This window comes from Anser anser (assembly GCF_964211835.1).
Source record: "Anser anser genome assembly, chromosome: 4".
NCBI classification, from domain to species: Eukaryota; Metazoa; Chordata; class Aves; order Anseriformes; family Anatidae; genus Anser; species Anser anser.
The window spans coordinates 8,627,428-8,650,064 of NC_139724.1; the positions used below are offsets into that span (position 1 = coordinate 8,627,428).

The window sequence follows — 22,637 nt, forward strand, 5'->3', positions numbered from 1 at the left end:
CCCCCCTCAATAGCTGTGGCAGTTTCTGACCTAGCCTAGCTCTCAGACACTTCCACATCATTTCTATATAACACAATTCTCAAAACAGATCAGTGAGAGATAGAGACAAACATGTGCACAATTTGTAGGGTGCAGAATAAGCTTTGTTTTCAGATTAAGAAATTGAATATAACATTTTGTATTTTGCCTTTCACCTGGTGAGAAATACTCTAAATTTTTTTTTCTGGTCTGCATTATTTGGTGATAAGACCACAGGATTCAGTCAAAATGAGAAGGAAGTACCTCTGTCTTTCTCCCTCTCATACACGGGACTTTCATGTCCCTACTACATACAGACTAAGAAGAGGTAGAGACTGACAGCACTGTTCTGTGTTGTCAGCAAAATATGCCAGGCTATTTTTCACAAGTATGACATGCACAATTACCTCTCAACTTAACCCACTAATGAACTTTTATGATGCTTACCACAGAAGTGGCACAAAAAAAAAAAAAAAAAAAGAAGAAGAAAAAAAACTGTTATGTCACTTCAAATTCTTCAACTACAAAAAAAAAGAAGAAAAAAAAAGCATTTTGGAACAAGTTTACGAGAATGTATATACACATGAGGAAGCTGATATACTGCAAATAAATGTTTACTAACAGAAATCTAGGAACACACACAGATTACCATGAGAGGCACCAACTTGGCTTATTCCATAAAATGACTTCTGTCCCTACCTTATCAGATATTCCATAAAATGACCTATGTCACTACCTTATCAGAATGAGCAGAGTAGAGTCCTCCATTTTGCAGACCCTTCTCGTTAAAGACTCAAAGGTTGTTTTTTGTCCTATTCCTGTTCTTTCATCAGAAATGTCAAATGCCCTTCCTCTACTGTGGACTGAGAGGACTACTACGCATGAAAAGCTATGACATCATTATTATAATTTATATTCCAATAACAGTAACCAGCCCCAGGACATGTGTGCACAACATGCAGTACATATGCAGACAAAGTCACTGCTTGAAAGATGGGGTGGACAATATTCCTGTGGTTTTGGAACTCCCCCAGGGCAGAGGGCTGGCCCAAAGCTAATACATCGCACATACCCTACACAAGCCCAGAGGCTTGAGCTTGCATTTTATAACAGAGCCTGAATGAGCGACTCCTGTAAAACAGTACCTCTGCTACACCACTTGCCTGAGGGTGGTCTTGTTAACTCTGTGAAAGGGGATACATTTGGTAAGGAAATGTTTTGCTATGGGTATGGCTGCAGTCATCTGAGAGCTGTGCATCATTACAGAACTCACAGAAAGGAAACAATGGAGATTTAAATAAGTCAGGCTTGCTTCTATTGATCAGGATATTGCTGAGAGTGAGAGGCAATAGATAAAAGCTGTAGAACTTTGAAACTAAGTTGAAATGATATCTCTAAGGGTAAAATTATGTTGAAACAAGCATTGTGCTTATAAGCTTTCTGCTAAATTCTACATACTGTGCTGTTAGATGCAATTCAAAACCAGATGTGTTTTAAAGGAAAACTTCAGGAAGATTATTTTTCAGGTGGATTCTCACGAGGTGTAATCCACACGGTGTTAAGAAGAAAGGCATTTTACATAACCCACAGGCTTTGCTCCTTTCCAATTAAAAGAAAAGAGATCTGTTGGTGAAAGAAAACTCCAGCAAGAGTCACAGTGGAACAGTGCTATACAGAACTGCATCCAAAGAGGAAGGCTGGGATGGTATTTGTGATTTTAAGTACCGCATCTCTCCCAGTCCTAGAATGAAGATTATGCAGATTTCCCAGAAACTGGACAGTGTTAGCTCTTGCAGTATTGCTTTAGACTTGGCAGTGTTCATTTCTGAATCCATTCCTGTATTCATGTCCTACAACATCCTCATTAATCATGAGATATCCTAGGCAACTAGTTTGCTTAGTTTTGGAGTCATACCAAGCCTTCACCTCCAGTCATTATCCATTCTTTTCCATACAGATGCATTTCATTCCCTGTTTCAATTTCTTCCATGAGTCAGACCTAGAGCAGGTCTTGCCACATGTGCACACTTCAACAAGCTGTGGCTTTCTTTCCTATTTGCATGGTTTTTTTGTATGCTTTCTGCTCTCATGTCATATCTCTATAGTTTGTCATGAAGACTAGAGCCTCTTTACAACACATTATCCAGACTTCAGAAAATATCAATCCTCCAAGTCACACTAAGTTCAGTTGATTTGCTTTATCACCTACATTATTTCTATATAATTTTTACAGTCAAAACTCCCTAAATGCACTCATCTCATTCCTGCTGCAAGTGATTCTGACTCAGATGTGTGGTATTTCTAACAGCCTACTCCTTTATTAGTTTACACCAGGATCTTTATTTTTGTCTTTCCTTAGCATTAATGTATTGCTCTGCACCTGTACTATGAGCTCCTGTTTCTGCTATCCCACGATATTCAATTTCACATCTTCAACTAGTAATTTTCTTATATTTTCTTGCCCATTCTTCTTGCATCACTATTAAAAATAATAATAATAAAATACAGTTGCTTCTGAAAAACAATAAGGAAATGTTTTTTTCACCATATTTTATTTTACCATTTTCTTTCATATATCTGCCTCATTATGACTCGCAAGAACTATTATTTTTCCCTTGCCACTCTACTCTCCAGCAAACTTTCACCCTTTTGTTATATTCTTCTTGTTTTGCCATCTCGGCATATTTAAACACTTTTTTTTTTTTTTAATCAGACATGCTCAACTCAGCCCTAGAAGGCTCCTAGCTACTCCAGTGGGGTCCACCAGTTCAGAGGAACTTTTGTTCCATGAATGCTTCCCAATGGTCAGACATCCTCACACTTTCCTCACAGAATTTATTCCTATGTTATCTTCTCATCTTTGTTGTCTTGCCATGTCTTTGCCCTCCTTCTCTGGGGACTGAAAAACTTCACTGGGTGTTACGCACACTGAACTATCATTGCCACCTGGCAGGAAGAAAATGTCTTCCATGTTGTGGTTGTTACATGATCTTAAAATTAAACTATGCTTACAGGGAAGAATGTAGGCTGCCTACAGCCAAATGTTCATTCCTCCAATGGCTACTGGGCCAGCTAAATGCTCTTTCTGGGCTGCCCTTGTGCAATCCTAGTAGAGACCAAGACGGAGACACAAAAATGAAGAAAGATGCTGGCAGTGATACTACTGGAGGAGGAACGGGAACATATGGATCAAGATGCCAATTTTCTGCAATTATTCACAGGTAACATGCATTTGGTGCTGGAAAAACATGCATCTTACAGCTACTGTGACCTTGTTGGGCAGCACATTGGTATTCTTTTTAAGCAAATCTTAAGAATGGGAATACAGAATAAGTTAATAAATATCCTCAGGCAAAGCCCAGCTAAAGTAAAGTCAGTGGAATTCTTTTCCTTTGATTTAAACAGGGTTGGGATTCCACATCCATTATTTAAGTGTATTGCCTTTACAACAGTAAAGAAAGAAATCAAGGGAGACAAAGAGAATACTTTCCTATCAGACTTGGCGGTCCTGGTTCAGCGGCCTAAAATTTTTCAGAGTTTAAGAACTCTTTATTTTGCCGCATGTACACTATTTTCACATAGGGAACTGTCCCAGCATTCTGTTTTTATAAATTATCTGATGGGGAAACTGAAGAAGGACAGCATCAGCCTATAACACCCTGTAAGGTACTTCACATGGCTAGGAAGGTAAAAGCAGCTCTGCCCACACTCTGACCAGTCATGACAATCCAGACCAAATCCAAAAGCTATGTGATGATGTTAGCAAGCCACTAATGCTCGGCAGCACAGTCAGTCCCAGCTCACCATCCTGGCTGCATGGATTTTGCTCACCTTGCAATCCAGGCAGATTACAGACAAGCCTGCTGTTCAGGTACTCCCACCTAGCTTAATCTGCATAATTTAACTTCTATAGTCATAAATGGCACAAGAAAAACTGCGGATGGTTGGAGATACTAATCCATCTCCATCTGAAAGTAGTCAGAACTGACTAAAACTTTTCAGCAGGGACCAGGATGACTAACAAGACAGAATTTTGTAGATTTCTGAGTGATAGATGGAGCAGATATTTTGTTTGTTCAGAAGGTAACATGCAGAGGACAATCAAATGAATTCAGAGAAACATTTCCTCATACAGCTCATAATTAACCTGTGAGCTCCACTGCCACACAGTACTGTGGTGGCCAAAAAGGACTGAGAAAAACTTGCAAGGACAGACAAATTAGTGGTTATTAAACATGTATTATTCATTTTTAAACGTGGTCTTCTAAACATAACCTGGACCTCAGGAGCACATTAAATCTCTCTTTGTTTAAAGACCCAACAAAAGAAGCACCATGTGCCATTGGACCTAATTCTGATACTTCTAGACACAAGATGCTGGCTGAAACCAATCTGGCAGCTCTTAAACTGCATGTTTTCACATGCTGTTTTTAATTCTTTCCTATGTTAACTGTAACAGTTGAGACTTTTTTACACACTTCTATTCTGCACATAAGTATGACAATAAAGCCTAATAGAATAAAGGCCTGCACTTGTAAGAAGGTCACACTTACATAGCTTTGCACACTACCTTTACAGACAATTTCATTTCAAAGCTTTTATTGGTTAAAGAGCAGATATCTACACAAGAACTGCTGGTGGCAAAATACAGTCATAAACAAACATGAAGCAATGCCAACTTCTTGCCCTGAACTTCATTTGTGGTAAAGTGTAACTAGATGCTACATGGCCATGCTACAAGCCATGTAACTACAAGCTACATGGCTTCTTCTCTCCCACTTACTGAAAAGAGGATATATTTTTTCCCCATCATTTCTGTAACTCTTTGAAAGGGTGAGGCAGGATCTGTTAGCGCTCACATCATCACAATTGCTTCCCCCCAAGACAAGGCAGAAAAAAGGCTGTTGGCCAAAAAGCAAAGTTCTGATTCACTTGCTTGTGTCTGGAGCTACGTATGGCTGGGAGGCCACATGTTAAGTATCACTGAAAAGCCTGCCTTGGGAATATTTCTCATGACTTTGGTACAGTCTGACAGTGGATATACTTGACTCACATAGAACTGAAGAAACCAGAAAGTCATCAATGAGATCCATAAACTTAAGTAGAGACCTTTTAGATACCTTGAAAAATAATTAGAGCATCTCATCACTAAAACCTATTTATTATTATTATTATTATTTTCATTTTTATTTTTTTTCACATGTACTAGAACCAGTCAGTTGCCTTGCTCAATATGGGATTTTAGAGTGATTTGTTTCTGAGTTTTGCAGTAAAAAATTATAAAATACAGTAGATTTCAATATGAAAATAGATATTTCATGACAAAAAATCTAATGAAATAACCAACATTTCAAGTATGCAAAGAATTAAAACAACAACAACAATGTTTCAAGTGACTGATGTGGTACAAATCTTTCCATTGTTTTTACAGGACCATAAATTGTTATTATTATTTTTTTTTTCTGAATAGATGTTTTTCCACACCTATTGAAAGCTGCAGTGTCATACAGGTGATGAGTTCCTATTTAGGTGAGCCATTGGTTTCTACAAAAGGGGTAAACATAAACACAGCCTGGTAACTCTTATTTGAAATCCCCCTCTATTTTACTGTTCAATTAACAGTAACTATTTAGCATTAAGCAGACATGGTGACTAGCAGCCATCTACTGAGTACTGCATAATTCAGGTACAAGGGCCACATTTGTGAATCAGCCAAAGTGCCGCTCTGTCACAGCGCTAAAGAAAGCCGAGCAACTTAACAACAGAGAGACATCATTAAGAAGCTGGACAGGGGTTTAATAGCAGTAGAGCTGTTCTCAGACTTAACAAATGGACTGCAGGTTTATACGCTACATGGCCACATTTGTTTCAGTGCTCAGAGTTGTGAACAGTGTTTAGATCTATGGGACTATGTCAGCTTCACCACATAAATAAGTGAGACCCTAAAGAGTTGTGCACTTTTATAAGTTCTTGAAGAGTATGTAGCAAGAAAATATGAGCTACCCCAGCCCAGAAAAAAAAAAAAAAAAAAAACCTTTGCTCTAGCTAGTATTTCAAAAGGCAAGCATTTTTCTTTGTATTTACTTCTATCCCTGCAGCCATAATGAATTATTTAAGCAATATCTATATCATACCGGATTTGTGCTTTTATTTTATTTATTTGTCTATTTTATCACAGGCTACTTACAAGGGCAAGTGTGCTGAGTCAACACAGGTGTAAATCACTGCAGTTTTATTTTAATCAGTGGAAGTAGGCAGACTGACACCCATCACAAAGCTGACCCAATATATTTAGTGCAGAAGAGTTTTTTATTGGGTTATTAATAATGGACTTGTTTATTGCTATTTCTCAAGAAACAGCACTAGCAAGGTGCACTTTCCTTTTTTTTTTTTTTGCTCTCTCATTTCTTTTTAATATCAACAGAAAACCAAGACAATTTCTGTGCATCTAACCAATCTCTAGTTTAGCAGACAGTGCACACCTTCAGAAAGGGCTCTCCAGGTAAGCCGAACACTGTGAAATGTGCTGCAATACAGAAATCTTGCAGCTAGTTCTGAATGACCCGATACAGCTACATAGCAGGGCACTTCACGGTACAGAAACGTCAGCTTGGTTTCTAAAAGCAGCAAAGTTGCATCAAGGCAGCCTTCTGCCAGGAATAACTGGGTCAACAAAGCAGCCCACCAAGACAATCCTATGGTTACTAGTTCTAGAGATCATTGTTTTGGAGCTGGGTCCTGCCTCAGCGTACTGCTCGCTCTCTCACTTTAAGGTCTAGACCCTCAACCAATGACTCTATGCAGAGCTGAGAGATCCAGTTTTGTTCAGTCTTTCTTAGAATTTAAACCCATTTATGGGCAAAGATCTCTGAAGTCTATGTCTGAGTACATTTCTACTCTCATTTTCATTAGACCATAATGAGTTACAATAAGTTTAATGCTGTCAATTCCATGATAGAAATGTGCTAACATTTGAGAGAAACTCCACTGGAGGAAAAAAAAAATAAAAAGCCACACTGCATTCTGCATTGACAAATCTGTACTACACTGGAAACAAAGCAGAGGAAAGGCTATCAAGATTGTATAAGTGGCTCTTATACACAAGAGTGTATAAGATTGTTTCTAAGGTAAATGGTGAATGACAGTGTTGGCTCATATCAATACTTTCTTGGCACTAGGAGACAAAACGTGGTGGGGAGACAGATCATAAACCCAAGAGTCATTAAGTTCGAGTTAACTGGCAAGAAAAACTCATGAAACCTTAAATGGCTATTATTTTTTATAGCAGCACAAAGAATAGGGAAGCCACAAACATACAAATCATAGCAAGTAGTCTGGTCCCTTGCATTGTTTTGTGCTGTTTGGAAAAATGAATTAAACATTATTTGTAGAAATTAAACATCTATACAAATGTATAGATCACCTCTGTGCCTCATCTCACTTCTGTGCCTGGCAATATCATAGAACAGATCCTCCTGGAAGCAATGCCAAGGCATATGCAAGACAAGGAGGCGATCTAAGATAGCCAGCATGGCTTCACCAAGGGCCTGACCAATCTTGTAGCCTTCTATGATGGAGTGACTGCATCAATCAATATGGTAAAACAATGTCACCTACCTGGACTTCCGCAAGGCCTTTGACACAGTCTCCCATGACATCCTGAGCTCCAAATTGGAAAGAGATGGATTTGAAGGGTGGACTATTAGATGGATAAGGAATTGGCTCGAAGGCTGCACCCAGAGTGGTGGTCAATGGCTCTGTGTCCGGATGGAGGCTGGTAACTAGTGGTGTCCCTCAGGGGTCTGTCTTGGGACAGATGCTTTTTAATATCTTCATCAATGACACAGACGATGGGACAGAGTGCACCCTCAGTGAGTTTGAAGATGACACCAAGCTGAGTGGTGCAGTTGATAACAAAGAAAGAAGAGACGACATCCAAAGGGATCTGGATAAGCCTGAGAACTGGGCCCACATGAACCAAATGAGGTTCAACAAGTCTAAGTGCAACGTACTGTGGCTGGGTCAGGGCAATCCCAGACATGAGTCCGGACTGGGAGAAGAACTCACTGAGAGCAGCCTTGCGGAGAAGGACCTGGGGGTTCTGGTAGAATAAAGGTTCAAGGTGAATGGTTTTAAACTAAAAGAGGGGATATTTAGACTAGGTGTTAGGAGGAAATTCTTCACTCTAAAGGTGGTGAGGCACTGGAACAGGTTGGCCAGAGAAGTTGTGGATACCATGGAGGTATTCAAGGCCAGGTTGGATGAAGATCTGGGTAATGTGATCTAGTGGGTGGCATCCCTGCCTATGGCGGGGGGTGGTGGAAATAGATGGTCTTTAATGTCCCTCCCTACACAAGCTGTTCTATGATTCTATGAAATGCATTAAAAATGTTAATGCAATAATACTCTTTTGCATAAAATTAGTGACTGAAGGATCTGAGCCTAGATCAGTGTAATATAAAATGTTTAAATCTCCAGGTACTATTAATAAATGAGAGCAAGGTGCATGACGTTATTTTACTGCCTTGCCATAGCTACCCCTCCCTTCCTTGCTGTAACACACGCAGGAGGTCAATAGCTTGTCTTTGGTTATTGCACATTAAATGAATCATAACTATCCTGCTGATATTTCCAAGTCTTTTGAGACATCTTTCCTTATGTTATGAGTTTTGGTGAGTGGAACTGTGATGCCATAATTGTCTAAGGTCAAATAAGGCTATGATTGTTGCCTAGGTATTGCTGCATTTATCCTGAAACAAATTATGAATATGAATTCCAAGGTCCTTTGAAGTATGAATTTGTGAGCTTTCTGCCTGTTTGCCTGTTTATCCACAATTTTCCAGTAATAACATGACACCCACAATGATTAATGCCGGTCTGCTAACAGATTCAGGTTTGTTGGCCAGAAATATCCGCAACTTATTGTAATGTTGCAGGATGTCTTAGCTTTGAGATGATGGAGCAGGAATTAGAGGTGGTGGTTGGAAAGGTAATCATGTCTTCATCCAAGCTAATCACTCTGATTTCAACTACTCTAGCTTATGTTGTTCACTAACAGTGAAAGTAGGATCAAAATCTACATATTTCATTTTAATACAGTGTATTTAAGGAAAGTTCAAGACAGTTGCCAAGTCATCACATTAGTGAAGTGTCTTTAACTGTAACAAGCAACAGGAGGTACCAGTGGAAGGGCAGAAAAGCAGGGGTGCCTATTAATTCCATGCTCTACATATGACGACATTTTCTAAAATATGGAACAAATCCTGAGTTCTAGTTATTCAGGACCTTGAGTCTTGAAGAAGCTTTTGGCACCTGAAGAGCATGGTCAGATCATGGTCACTGTAAGATGAAAATAGAGAAAAGCAGAAATTCTGCCAGTCAGTGTCTTTTCAGCTGCTGGGAAAGCAAACGTAGAAGCAGGGTTTTAGGCTACTAATATTAGGCCTAATATTATGTTGACTATGACTTTACATGTAGATACACAGGTACCTGCATATTCCATGACAGTGTTTTCACAGAGTATAGCTGGGTGCTTTAAACTAACATTCAGCTGAATTCAAGTCCAGTTATTCTGCAGCTCCTACAGCATTAGATTAAAACTAGATTTAGAGCAAGATCCCAGGGGCTACAAGAAATAGAGGCTTGTATGCTGCTGCTAAAACTAATACAGTCATAGTTTATTAATGTAGACAGTAATGCATAATGAAATGTCGTTAATTCTCACATGTAATATTGGTTTCTAATTTGAGGAATTGTGTCCAATTATCTGTAGTTTAGTTATTCAGATTTATAACTTGGCAATTCAGAACAAGAAAGTGCTGAATTCTTCTCCATTACCTGAGAAGTCTGAAAAATAAAATACTTGCTCCTTATAAAGGCAGCCTGTGTATTTCTCAAGTCTTTTTGCTCTTCTGGATTTAAGATTCAGTTCTCCAAAGCAGTCACTGAAAAAACATTTGATAACTTTCACTGCAGAGCTTATTCTAGATCTTTTTTCTGTATATTTAGATTTTTATCTGTAAAAAGACATTTTATTTCAGTGCAACTCTTAGGAGCTAATTTTGCAGGGCAAAATAGCTTCTGAAAAGAAGCATTCTTGAAGAACTTTTGAAAAGAGGCACCTTCCAGAAAAATTAGTCAAGAGTGCATTCAGGTCACAGAGTTAACATTTAGATTCTCCAACCATGCCTCTGTATCAAGCAACTAAGGATGTATCAACATTTTGTCAGCCAAGCTAATACTCATTACTGTCAAGGATCCTTTTTTTTAAAAAAAAAAATAAAATAAAAATGCCCACTGTCATTTCATATATTCTGCTCCCTACCTGAGCTCAGGGACACTCTGAAGCTTCTCACTGAAATGGCTCAAGATTTGGACCCTTTAAATAAAAATATAATTCGTTCTCCATAGAAAGCACAGCTGATCTCAGCTGCCAGGCTTCCTCAGCCTGCTCAGCAGGGAAGCATGAAGATGTCAGGTAAACATAATCATGCTATTTGTGGAAAGTGTGAGATGAGAAAGAGGGAGGGTAATGAAGCATAGACAGAGCAATTCAGTTTCCCAGCCTATTTAGGTAGATTGTCTTTCTCTAATTGTTTTTCTCCCTGGAGGTACAAACACAGAGAATTTCGATACCATAAAGTTAAGCTTTATTATTGCAGCTTTCAGTTCTTTCACAAAGAAATATGTACTGTATTACAGAGGAACCCAGTAGCAATGCTATAGTTAAGGATGCGTCAGCAAATGTGCTGCAGACCTCTATTTTTCCATGAGATGTAAAAACAAGTTTTAGGCTAAAATTAGGCATATAAGGTGGGTGTCTAGATTCATATCAGTTTATGGAAAATAAAAATAAAAATCTTAAGTTTGTTCTTTGGTAGTTACACATGATGACAGTCTTTCAAAAATAATAAAATAAAATACCTTGAGACAATATAATCTATATTATAAAAAGTTGGATAAATACAAGTTACAAGTGTCATTTTGGAAGTGTTTAAGAAACCCTGCCCCTGTGGTGTTCAGTCTTTATCTATGAAATTAGTTTCTTCTCAGTGTGGCAGAATATCTAAATTTTAATGGTCTTTGTCCAGCAGAATCTAATCCAACAAAGCACATATTTATCTCATTAACACTTAAATATGTGAACAGTTCATTTGAAATCATCAGGACAAACTGTTCATCACCTTGCAGGACTGAGTTCTGAGAAAACAAAATGCAGGCATACTTTAAAATTCAAACAGACATACTTATGTTTTCCACTGCTGTATTTCATGGTGAAAACTAGCAACTTTAATGACTAAGGAGTTTATAAAAAGTCTTTAGGCAGGCAACAAATACTTGAAGAAAGTTTATTCTAAAAAGTAAGGTCAGTAAGCACATACTTGTATACTACTTAGATACTAAGTATGCACTGACATCCAAAATTACAGCCACACAAATGAAAGATAACAGTAAAGTACTAAACTTTAAAGTAACAGAAAAGAAAGCAAGCCCCAAAGTTAGATATAATGAGTGATAGGAAAGCAAATTAATAATGAAATAAACCTAGCTCTTACATTGTCTGCTTACGACTAGATCTCAAGAGTGCTTTCCAAGCAATTTGATAACATTACATAAATTTCACAGAGAAGGAAAGCAAGGCATATGCAGAGCAAGAGATTCAGCCAAGGCCATCCATCAAGGCAATGACAAGAGTTAGGTGCCCAACAGACTTGGCACCAGTTGAGTCACTGCTCATATTATGGTGGTTTTTTTTTTTTTTTTTTTTGGTGATAGTTGAGGCAGTTCAGCCTGCCTCTCGACCACAGACCATGTGCACAGCCATCCGAACAGGCCACCACCTAGCAATGACCTACCACTCTTCAGCTGCATCTTGCTTACCCCCTGATCTTACCTACAATAAACAAGAGTCAGACTGAAACTCCTTGGCTACTTAACACTAAGTACACAAGGTAAAAGCCTGCACCCTGGAAGAAGTGATGCACAACAACTTGCTGTCCTGTGCTAAGTGGCACTAAGTGGTGTGCTGCCCTCAGTAAAGCTGGTGCCCCAAGGCTGGCACATCCCCAGCCCAGCCACTGCTTGCCAAGCACCTGGGTTAGGGTCAGGGCTTGCACACCTGCATGCAGACACAAGGCAGAAGAGGAGTGCAAGTCCAGGGAACAGAGCTGGGAGCGCTCAATAGGAGGGAAATGGGCACCTGATGGTCAGGCTCCTAGGGTGAAAGTGGTAATGCACTGTGAAAAGTACATTTAAGGTAAAATGATGGGTCTAGGTGCAACAGAATGAAAGCTGAAGGATGAAAGATATTGTGAGTTGCTGGCGGAGTGATGCAAGTATGGGCTAAGATGGTGTGCAGGAGGTAGTACAGTTGGAGAGTATGTGATAGCATGGCACATCATGTCTGGAGAGAGTTGCAAGGAAATAGCAGCAGGGGGCCTGTAGGGTCTCATCAAAATGCTAATAGATGCCGTTATTTAGAGGACTACAGTACAGACTATAGCAAAATACAAAACCTGGGCTCCTGAGTGTGCAGCTGAGGGAGTCCCTTGGGTGAGCTGACCCTAGATCTCAGGAAAAGAGAGTAATGAAAAAGTGTCTCATTAGCACTGCATGTCTTTGATGGTCTTTGTATTTGAATTACATAATCCTAGATCAGAGAATAATTTTAACAATTCTCTCCAAAACTATTGGCTTGGGAGGGAGAAGTACTTTTTTTTTTTTTGGGGGGGGGGGGGGGGGGGGGCAAAACAAAACAAAAAGCTTCAGTGTCTAATAAGCACAGAAAAAAGCTACCGAAGGTGTTCAGAAGAAAGAGAACAGATCAAACTGTTTCACTGTCAGAAGGACCTTGACATGAGGGCTACACTGTTGCCAGTTCTGAGGTCCACATTACCTCGCAGTGCCAAAAAGCAAAGAGAGTAATGAGGAGTGCTTGGTATTCTACCCCACCAGAACAGGACATGCAGCATGGCTCTAGACGTGCTGCCCACCAACATTTTGCCATTGCTGTATTGCTCTGGCACCTACATCATGCAACTTCTTAAAACAATGATCTTTCAGCTTTTGAAACTGTGAAGCACCTGGAAACATAAGCAAAATCCACAAGTAGAACGGTGCAAATATATATATACATATATGTTTTGTTTTAAATTAACTTTGCTCAGTAATTATTGTGATCTATGAACTATACTGAAAAAGCTTTTCAGTAAGATAATTATGTTCAACAAGGGTGTTTGCAGAGTGCAAATAAGAGTCAAGATTTCTGCTATTTCTGATTTGTTCTCTCAGCTTTTGCCTCTCACATTCCCTTTCTCTTACAGCATCTCGTTCCCAACCACGAACAAACAAGTCACTCTGAACTGCATTCTCATTGGCAAAAGTGGCAGGGAGTAAAGAAGCCTTCTCACTCAAATACTTCTGTGGATTGCTAGGCTAAAAATATGCAGGATGCTATGCTGCAAATAGTATCATCCAAAAAGATAAAACTCCGTGATTTATGGCTTGCTTTCAACAAGAAGCACTGAACCCTTGCAGTTATGAACAGTATTTCAATCTGCTATGTATTTGGTATGCATGCATAGGTAAATATATGCTACACACATCCTACTACACATCTGAGAGAAAAAAAATACAGATCAACAAACAAGTTAAAGAGCACCAGTCCCCCCACTATTCCCTGACAGACAGGAAAAACAATAAGCAGTTCAGCAGGTGGCATCATATGTATGGGGTGAAACAGAAATTTATGTAACGATCTGGTAAGTCATAACTTTTTACTTACAGTTCACAGAGGAAACGCTCAGTTTGCACAGCTAGTTGTCAATATTTGTCTGAATATTTTGATGGCGTAACTTCATTCCCTGCAAGGCAGCGTGCACCAGTAGAGTTGCAGGGTTTGCATAATATCTGTTCCAGACCTGGAAGAAATAGTACATTTTTCTTGTGTTTCTACTACTTCCTATGCTTCTACAGAGGCAGTTTAGCACAAAGTATTTTGTATACCTCTGGAGCACATCTCCAGTCACAGTAAATAAGCACCATTCTCTGAAGTTATCAAAGGTGCACCTATGTATACTAGCTCATGACCAAGCAACTTCTATTGCTCTTTTTAAAAACATAAGAAGAATTACTTCACAGATTAAAGAAATTGCTAAGAATTTTTATAGCGGATAACTTTACCAGAATACAACATTTTGAAATAGAACTGAATATTTAAAAAACATAATTAAAACATTACTCCAATTCCTTATCAATTCTATAAATTTCTGGGAAAAAAAAGTCAATTAAAAAAATTAGATAAGAGATATAATACTCAGTGAAGCACATTCCTTGGTGCATCATGGGACATATGCACTCATGACAATGCCATGAATTAAAAGGGGCTAATCTGAGATTCTCACATTGTGTGCGCACTACTGTCCTGGTTTTGGGTAGGATAGAGTTAATTTTCCTCCTAGTAGTTGATAGGGTGCTGCGTTTGGGATTTAGGATGAAAATAATGTTCATACCATGCTGATGTTTTAATTGTTGCAGAGCAGTGTTTACACCAGGCCAAGGACTTTTCGGCTTCTCGCTCTGTCCTGCCAGCGAGCAGGCTGGGGGTGCAGCAGGAACTGGGAGGGGACAGACCCAGGACAGCTGACCCAAACTGGCCAAAGGGGTATTCCATACCATCTGACGTCATGCTAAACAATATATAGGGGTGGCTGGCCGGGGTGGGGGGCCGGCTGCTCGGGGATAGGCTGGGCATCGGTCAGCGGGTGGTGAGCAATTGCATTGTGCATCACTTGTGTCATACACATTATTAGTAGTAGTAGTATTATCATTACTATTTTCCTTTCTTTTCTGTCTTAATAAACTGTCTTTATCTCAACCCACAGGCTATCATTTTTTTTCTGATTCGCAGCTGTGTGGCGCTTAGCTGCCGGATGGGTTAAACCACAACAAGTACCCTACATTTTAAAAATGAATATATACTCATTTTCTAATCCAATGTTAGGGCACAGACCAAAAAACAAACAAACCAACACAACACACCAAACTAAGCCAAACCAACCAACCAGCCAAACAACAAGTATAAAGTGGCTCTCTTCTCTGACCTTCCTGAATCCCCAAATCATATTAATATAATGGCAAAGCAATAGTTAAGGGAATAATGGACCAACATAGAAAAAGGTTTCTGATCCCTACCTAGTAGCCTCTACCTGGAGCTTTTGTAATCAGAAAGAAATATCAAAAGAAAACATCTTTTCTTTTATGTGCAGATTCTAATGTGTAACTTCCACTAGGCTGCATAGTGCTCGTCACATGCATAATTTTAGCAAGAAGACATTTTGGCTCGTGGTTAAGAATATACAGTGCACTGCAAGAAACCAGACATTTGAATCCAGCAGTGGTAAGTGTTGATTTTTTAACCAATGTGATTTCTTTCTATATTCAAAACAAAACAAACAAACAAAAAACTTTAGTAGGCTTTTTTCTTCATTAAGTCCATAGGAACTGAAATAGTAATTGTGAAAAAAATGATAATTGTTAGGAAGTTAATTTCTTATCTTCCTCCATTTTCTTCTTCCTTTTTTTTTTTTTTTCCTACTGTTTACAATTCTTTTAAAAAGCTTTTTCCACTCAGTACAAATTATTTGGTATGGTACTTTTCACCTTCAGGAAAGAGCCATGGGAGAATAGTGCAGTAATGAGCTGACACTGTCTCCTTCCTGTGTAAAGAACATTAGTAGAAATAAAAAGTGTAATTTGATTTTTAAGTCTTGAACATCAAGTTATAAGTGGCAGTGATTAAATACACTAGCATACACACTAAAGGAATGCATGATACCATATTAATGGCCCAGCTTTGTAGCTTTTTTTTTTTTCTTTTTTTGCTACTCTTGTTACGTATGCTAGTTAGCATCCATTTTCATTTCCTATTGACGTGTATTTCTCATCATACTGGCTAAAAGCTTCAAACATGCATATCTTCTACATTTTAGTGATTGTTTCACTTAAAATTACCATCCTGGTTGCACCAAAAAAAAAAAAAGTTTATATATAATCCTGGAAACAAGATTTCTAAACAAAACTATAAGTAAAAGCAAGTAGAAACTCTGCAGGAATCCTATTTTGTGAAGCTGTTTTCAAACTATTCTTTCCATTTAATTAGTGAAGGTAAGGACCTGCATTTGCACAGATTTTATCTCCTCATGGAGACCACCAGCTTTGTTTCTTTTATTAGACAAAAGAAAGTTCCCTTTTTCTAACTTCTGAATTTGCTGTTGTTAGAAACCACATTTATTATGAGACTTCACAGAAGCCAAGGGTAAATTGGCTTCATTTATAAATTGAGAAATATCAGGAAGGGTCACAAAAGCCTGAGTAGTCTTTGCCTTCAGTAATTCAGGATTTTGCATCTTAAATCACATATATTAAAAAATGCTGATTCATCTTATTTTCAGTGTTTTCAAAAGACAGCACAAACTTTTATGTGCCTTAATTTAGCAGATAAAAACAATATAACATTTCCTACCTACTTAAAATTCCCTGAATTTCCTGCTTTAAAAGTACAGTTGAACATAGAATGCAATAAAGAATATGAGACAGATTAATTCAAACATTCCAAAGTTGAAACTCATAAAATATTTAGAAAACTCAGAAACAACAAGGAATAATACCTCTAATCTGACCTCTTATTTGGTATTAAATAGTGTTTAGTGTTACTGTTATTGCTCAGGTGCTTATACAATCATCACTACAGGAAATTGCTGAAGGAGGTCTGTATGAAAAATAAAGCCTTACTGTATTAAATACATTTAAATACACATCATTGATTAATACATACAAGTATGGTAATTTTATAGCTCTACATGCCATGATCTGAATACCCATACAGTAAGGCTGAGATGTAGTCTAAAACTTATAGTTCATTTCAGAAATGAACAATAAACATTTTAAAAATTAATGTAGTGAAAATGGTTTTATAGCTATTTATCCTGCACAGCAGTTCATATTATCATGAACATGGTAGGTACTTCAAAAAGACTGAAATGCGTTTTTTCCCAGTAATGGTTCAGAAATGGCACATTGTGTCAACACCATCATTCAATGTATCTCTGTCATGACCATATTTTAGTTTATATTTTATTCCTACAATCTGAAATTGCTGTTTTGCTTCCAAGACCATACAATGCTGTCTAGTTGATGCCCATTAGGAAAACTCAGCCTGTGGACATTATTTGTTACAAAACTATCAATACTGACAGCAAACAGTGTCCAAAGAAATAGCACAGGTTTAGTTAGTAAAATGGATGAATCCATTTCTCTTTAGCCTTAAACAGTTTGCAGTCATATATGATATAACATGAACTAGAAACAGGCATTGTGACCACAGTTGAAGACATTGTAGGAAATCATAAAAGTCATAAATCAGGCTGGCATGGCTTAGAAATTCTGTATAGGAGAGAAACATTTCCAAAAGAGAGAAAGTTGTTACAAATATATATAGCACAGTAGAGTATAGTTTTTTATTGACTCAGTAGGATTTATGATGTCAAAACGGGCAATGATTTTAGCAGGGAGTAAACTAGGTGTTGTGAAAGACACTAGGAACTTCAGTATCCACCTCTAGGTACTTCAGCTGGGCATCTAATAATCACAAGTCATGGTTTTGAAAAATAAAGGAAAGCTATATACATTTACAAGGCCTGTCCTCAGAGCAGGGTGATTTTTTTTCTGGTGCCAGCATAGATCAAATCCTGTTGTATAATTAATTACTTCATTTTCATATCCTTTTCCTCTATGTAAATATCATTAGCTTTCAAAATACTCTAAAATAGTGAAAAGCAGAGTAAGTGATTCTGTTTGGCAGTGCTAGGAGTAGGGAAATGTGCATTTTCAATTGTCAGGTGAGATACTATGTTTCCTTACAAAAGCACCAACTCATTTTTTTTTTCTCAATATTTGTTCGCTCATTATTTGAAGAAAAAATAGTGCTGAATGGATAAGCTCCCATTAATAAGATGATGTTATTAATAATTTTCCATTAGTTTTAACCTTTAATCCCTCTATAAATTTTTATTTATCCATTTTGGTAAACCATTGTAAAAATTGTCACAATGGCTTCTAGACAGACAATGTACATCACCCAAAATATAGACAGCCTCAGATACAGAAAAGTTACACCATTTGAAATTTTATATGAGGCTTAGATCATTTTTCCATAGCAGTTTTAGGACTGCTATACAATTGCCCATCAGATGCAATGAAAATGCTACAGTGCTGATGATAGTTCAGCTCTAGTATATGGGGTGTTACACTAAGGTCAGTGCCAAAGTAAAGCAATATAACGTAAGCAGTGTTTCTTGTTTCACATGTGCTGTGTTTCAAAAAGGAAGTAGTAATCTATGTTTGAAATACAGATACAAATCAGCAATATACTCCCTTTGTTTTGTTTTGTTTTGTTTTTCTGTGGTGTGCTGCATGTTTGGCCAACAGAGGAACTACTTTAAGATTTCATAACGTGACGAAATGAAAAATGTTCTGCTTTCTGTGGTTTCAGAGAAAAACAACATGAAATTCAATAACATGAATGCAAGATTTGGATTAGGTACTCAAGTAACCAAGGTATGGCAGAATCCATTTCATCAGTATAATGGTTAACTACTTCAGTAATAATCAAGCTCTGCATTTTGGGTAGCATCTGAACCTGAAAGTCACTCTGAACTAGACTCTCAACCAATGTAAGTCCCTTCAGACCAAAGAGTGTTGCAGAAAACTACTGGTAAAAGTTTTTAAGTGTGCAAAGTTTGGTTGTTAATTTACTAAACATTTGCATTATTGCACATTTTTCATCCAAAGGTAACAACCAGGCCTTCTGAAGCTGCATTCTTGGCTAGCAAATCTGCATGGGTTTATGACTTTCCCTCCAACTTACAGTACCTACATCAGCATAAATATGTCTGAGGTAGGTCTCACCTCCCCTCCAGTATATTTCATTGCTACCAGTCTCTCCTCTAAGCACAAGGACAAATGGCCGTACCCACATCTAGATCAACACTCCTACCTGCGACCATACGTCCTTTTTTCCTTTCTCTTTGCAGCTGATTATGGGGAAGATGAGTGTCCAATTACATTTCAAAGGGACTAAAGCTTAAATGGGAAAATCCCAGTCACAGAATCACAGAATGATCTAGGTTGGAAGAAACCTCCAAGATCATCTCTGAAGAAAGAACCGATAGTAAAGTACAGTGGACAATATGCTTCCCAAGTGTAGTCCTTTAATTCTATTTGTGAATTTAGAAAAGTTTCTATTATTCATTTCACTTGCTGTATATTTTAAATTGTTAACTTAATAGTTACTGTGAATAATTCTAGGACTATATTGTGGTAGATACAGGTATCAAGCCTTTTGATTTCTGTTCCTTACATTGTTCAAACTCTGTGTGAAAAATTCAAACCATTCTGGGCTATAGTAGGAAGGAATATCTCAAATTCAACCCAATATAAGTGAAATCTATGAGATTTCTATTTTCACCAAAACACTAAGCAAGCAGAATTTCATCCAGTTTTTGGAATGAAACATCCATTTAGATTTGCTGAGCATGATACAAATTGCTATGTTTGTCCATATATTCACTTTGCTATGTATTTGATTGTTTTGTAAAGAACTTTGGTACTGCATGGGCAGGAAAAATATATCATACAAGACTGAAATTAAATTGTCTATTCTGCTGAAGATGAAACATTCTCTTAAGTGTTTATCCTGATAGAGCCTCAGAGCTCTGTAGAGATAAGCAAGTGTTTTATAATTACTGAGCTTGAGTACTACTGTCAGTTTTATATGTTTAATAATATATCAAATATTAAGATCCATGGGGTGCCATATAAAGACAGAGAAATGAAACACAGACCTCATTAACCAGTGTTTTGTTCTTTACAGGGTCTTGTTACTACAGAACACTGAAACTTGCCCCAAAAGTTGAAACGGTATTTTGTCTGAGAAATCAGCATCTGCAATTGTGTCCACTCTACTTTAAGCTTTGATTTTGAAAACCCTTATCTGCTTCTGTAAATGCTATTGGAGATTCATAAGTTGAGAATAAATAATGAAATTGCAGCTACCCACATAATTTGAGAAAAGCTATTAAAAATATACCCAAGCATCAGCCTCTTTTTTCTTTCCATTAGCAATGACACTGCTTCTTGAGTCAGTGTCTCTCATAAGTGACCTTCATATGTCAGCAGCAGGAAAATAATGGATTTTGTCTACCTCAACGTATGGTAGTAGAAATACCAATTACAACTTCAGCAACTTCCTTAACGATTATTGTCACCTACTAATTTAGGGACATGCAGGGCAAATGAAACTCTCTTCAGACTTGCACAGCCATAATTTCATTCCAGGTATTCTTTGTTTCTTTCCTGTATCACCAAAAAGGTGTGGAGCTTGCCTGCAGAGAAAAAGCTCATGGACTTGTTTTCTGTATGCTCTGATGGCAAACAGGCAAGTGAATTAACTACAGATGTTCAACTGTGTGAATTATGAATTCAAGAACAGAAGGGAAGGCACCTCTCTGAATTTAGGATTATAGGATAACCCACCAATTTGCCTGCAGCACGATGGCTAATTAAGGGACAGGGAGACAAGACACAAATGGAGAAAGCATTACAGGAAAATGACAATTCCTTGCTATATAGAAAAACAGCTAAATAGCTAATTATTCTGTGAAAAAAAATGTATATTGCAGCTGATGTTGGACAATACGGTTCATATGTTTTTCCATGAGGGTCACTTTTGTGATTTATTAGCAAGAACCCATATGACCTCAGTGAAGAGATGGGGCTCCTTCAGAATTGCCACATTAAATTCCTCACTGACTTCTGTTTCCTACAGTACTCTCAGGATACATTTCAAACATGCACCTTTCTCAAAGATTCAACCGCTGTTTGGGCTCTGTTTCAATACTTATCCTTTTGTCAGAAACTTAAATGAATGGTTACTCTCCTGAACCATCCTCACTATAAAGAAAAGAAAATGCCACGATAAGTCCCTGGTGTGGCCAGAACAAAAAGGAGTTTTTCATGGACTCAGAATAACAAGGATAAAGATGGACAGCTACAGGTCAGTCATTAATTCAAAAAATGAAAGGAAGAGAGATACAATATTTGTTTCCCACTTACCTTCATCCAAAAATAGTATTCTGTGAAATGATTCATGAATTCAGTGAACATTCCAAAAGAGTCATGTCATGCAGAAATGCATCAATGTGTCCAGATTCAGAGAAAGTAAAAGAAATGGGTCTTTGATAAGAGAACTTAATGAAAAAACTCATGTTTTGATTTTGCTGTCAGGAAGGAGGAACGCAACACAAGTTGATCAACATTTTCAGAAGTTACAAAAGTGACATACAGCTCTGATTATGACTGAAAGTTAATTCATGAATCACAGTTGATGACTGAATTTTATAAAAGGGAGGTTATAACTAACACACCAAATGAGCGCAAGACTCCCGGCCAAAAAAAAAAGTAAACAGCAAAGACAATATTCTCCAAAGGGAAGAGTAAATTGCCATACATAATGCCTTTTAGAAGCATTGAGTTTGATGAAAGAAACATGCAATTCACAAGAGAGGTTTAGTACAAATATATTTTTTTCTCAACTTATAGGTGTTACAAAAAGCATCCTGGGATCACACAGCCAAATGAACAAGAGTATCTCCAGGCAAAGACATATATGCTACTTCCTGAGCTCTTTCTCTAGAAATATTTTCTGAAGTAGCTTTGAACAATTAAGAAGCATAAGAATACTGTCAAATTCTAAGTAAGTTTCAGGTGAATGAAAACACGATTTCTGAAGAACCTTTGAAGGGAGTACTAGCTCTAAGTGAGGCAGACCCAAGCTGGCATTCATTGACCCAGAGGAACATTATCTGGTTCATTTCTGTTATAGCTACTGTATCAACAAATAGATTTTTCATTGAGGAGGTCAGTTCAAGACACCTAGGCCAATCATGGATATTAGGTTCGTCAGCGTAAAATAGCTTATTGAAAAACTATTAAAATGAATAAAGTATTTCCTTTGTCTTTAAAGACAAACATACCAAGGAATCCTTATAGATGATGTACCAAGGAAACCTGGATATTGTTGCGTTTCAGACGACACATCATCCAAGAATAGATACTGAGATATTCAAATACTCAGTAGTACAGAAGTGATTAGCATATTCTGAGGAGCTGGCGCAGCCGCAGCGCCTGACCACAAGTTCAGGGGTGTCTCAGGCCTTGGCCTCAGCAGGGGAGGCTCGGGACAGCAGCACGACCAGGCCGCACCTGCAAGCTCTCACGAGAGAGGGTGACTGGGGGTGGGCTTTGCCAGGGCCACAGCAACTGCTCCCAGGCCCTCCGCCAAAAAAAAGCCTCCAGGAGGGCAGTGATGTGCGGTGCCCAGCATGAGCAGGGAGGGGCCAGCAGTGCATGCAAGAACCACCTGCAGTGTGCTGCACTGGTGGGTGTGAGAGCTCATCTGGCAGGGCACAGGAGTTCTGTCCCTCTTCCCTTTCGAGTCCATCCTATCTACTGGCAGTCTTTGTGACTGCAGCTTCTGCCATGGTCTCCACTAGGCAGAGAGC

At 38.1% G+C, this 22,637-nt stretch overlaps 1 long non-coding RNA gene across 4 annotated transcripts in view; it reads right to left on the bottom strand.

Annotated features, from left to right (window-relative positions):
• Positions 1-22,637, bottom strand: part of LOC310899347 — a 343,657-nt gene that overhangs the window by 203,405 nt on the left and 117,615 nt on the right. For all 4 annotated transcript variants that reach the window (XR_014584218.1, XR_014584219.1, XR_014584220.1 and 1 more), the window contains one exon: positions 13,802-13,937. This is a non-coding gene — a long non-coding RNA (uncharacterized lncRNA). The remainder of the gene's footprint in view (positions 1-13,801; positions 13,938-22,637) is intronic.